Source organism: Lithobates pipiens, unplaced genomic scaffold, assembly GCF_037356315.1.
Source record: "Lithobates pipiens isolate NorthernLeopardFrog02 unplaced genomic scaffold, aLitPip1_a1.2 Scaffold_19, whole genome shotgun sequence".
Lineage (NCBI taxonomy): Eukaryota > Metazoa > Chordata > Amphibia > Anura > Ranidae > Lithobates > Lithobates pipiens.
In genome coordinates, this window is record NW_027507764.1 from 403306041 (window position 1) to 403308433 (window position 2393).

Sequence of the window (2393 nt, forward strand, 5' to 3'; positions counted from 1 at the left end):
ACACCCACTAACTCCTGCAGATGGCTCAATTAGAGAACAGCAATAAAGGGTAGATACAGGTGTATACTGCGCTGAAGGAACACACCCACTAACTCCTGCAGGCGCCGAAGCACTACGCAAGGCCGCCGCGCTGGTAGCCTTATATAGTGTGGGGCGTGTACTAAACAACCTGAGCTATAATTGGCCACAGGCATTCTGCCTGTGGCCAATCATGGCTCTCCTCGCTGCCGGCGCTGTGATTAGCCAAGCATGCGGGGTCACAGTGCATGCTTGGCCAATCATGAGCCAGCAATGCACTGTGATGGCACAGTGCATTGTGGGCCGTGAGCGCCACACGAATTTGGCGCAAACGGCCCACAGAGTTCTGGCTTTGCCGAACGGTCGAACAGCCGGTGTTCGAGTTGAACGTGCGTCGACTCAAACACCAAGCTCATCCCTACTGGTTACCTTGAACAGCTGCTCCAGATTTTATCTGCTCCACTTTTAGTAAATCCCCACCAGGGTGCTTTAGCGAGGCTCTGCACTCAGAGCACATCTTCAGTCTTCAAAGCTGCATGATATGGAGCCTGGAAGATTTAGACATCTGGTGGTAGAGAAAAGGGACTGTTGAGACATTTCAGAATTGAAGTTGATTATTGCAGGTTTTTTTTTCTTTTACACTGGTTAAGGTCCAGAGTAAGGTTTTAACCAGTATGATATTCATATCATTTAAAAAAATTACCTGATGATAAAAATGTTGTAATATATGGATATCTAATCATTGCTACATTTCAAACCTCTATGTTAAAGCAACATTAAACCCAAAAACAAATTGTGTTGCAGATTACCAATTCTTAAATTTTAGTTTGGCTATTTCCAGTTTGTTTTTTTTATCCTTTCATCACCTTTCTATTCACAGTATTTATTTATTTTTTTACTTCCTTTAAAGCAGTAGTAAACCCTGCTTGGTCATTTTTACCTGTAAGGCTTATTGGTAAAATGAATATCTCCTAAATGTTCACAGCTTTGGAGATTTTCACCCTGCATGCAGCCAGTGACATCACTGGCACATGCCCTCTGAAGGTCCGGTCTACCTTGTTAGAGCTACCTGCCGGAAACGAGGACTTCAGCACGCATGCGCTGGAGTGACATCATCGGGTCTCTGGCCAACCACATAGCTGGAGCTCGTACACCCGGAAAATAGACGGGGGAAACATTTCAGCCCTCTCAGCAGTGATCGTACAGCGCTGTGTAGTACACAGAGGTGGCTGTGGAGGGGGGGGGGGGTACACTACAGAAAGGTGGCTGTGGAGGGGGGGGTACAGAAAGGTGGCTGTGGAGGAGGTGGGTACAGAGAGGTGGCTGTGGAGGAGGTGGGTACAGAGAGGTGGCTGTGGAGGAGGGGGGTACAGAGAGGTGGTTGTGGAGGAGGGGGGTACAGAAAGGTGCATAACAACAATTGCCTCGCCTGTTTGTGTGTTTTTTTTAATCTAAATAACATACAATTGCACTGATTGGAGATTTGTGTACTTCGGTTTAATAAATGCTTAATTTAAGCAATTGACTGTATCCCCTTTATTGTTAGATTTTATGAGATGAAGAAAAAAAAGAAAAATCGGCATCATATATCAGCCAATCGCCTGCCCCGATTTCTAAGTATCAGTATCGGCTAGAGAGAAACCCATATCTGTCAACCTCTAATACATATACTTCCCCACACTGTCTACTTGGCATGATATTTAAAAAGAATGTCAAGAGAGACTAGACACACCCAATTAATTAAAGACCAGTCAAATGGCATTAAGTGAGTGAGACTTAGGGGTTGTAAAGTCAGAATGCGTTTTTTATCTTAATGCATTCTATGCAAGGATAAGAATCCTTCTGTTTACAGCAGCGGTCCCAGCACCCCCTAATACCTGAGCCCTATCTCTAACCAGCGATGTCCACAAGTGCCTCGGCTACACGTGACTCTCCTCCTGACTGGCTGAGACAGCAGCAGCACCATTGGCTTCCGCTGCTGTCAGTCTGTTAGCCAGTCGGAAGAGGGAGACTTGGCCGAACCAGTTCGCAGTGCCTGAATGGAAACACGGAGCTGCAGCTTGACTCGAGTGCCCCCATAGCAAGCTGCTTGCTGTAGGGGGCACTCGACAGGAGGGAGGGGCGAGGAGAGCCGAAGAGGAGGCTCTGGGCTGCTCTGTGAAAAGCTACTGCACAGGGCAGGTAAGTACAAAATGTTATTTTTTTATAGAAAATAAACTGAGACTTTACAATCTCTTTTAATTCATTGTATGCTGCCAGTAACATCCTCATTTATAATCTCCTGGAATTGCCAATGTTTTTAAATGACAAAAATGAATTTTGTTAAATAGCTCAGATCCCAAAACAGCTGCCACAATTAGGTGTGCATAACTGGT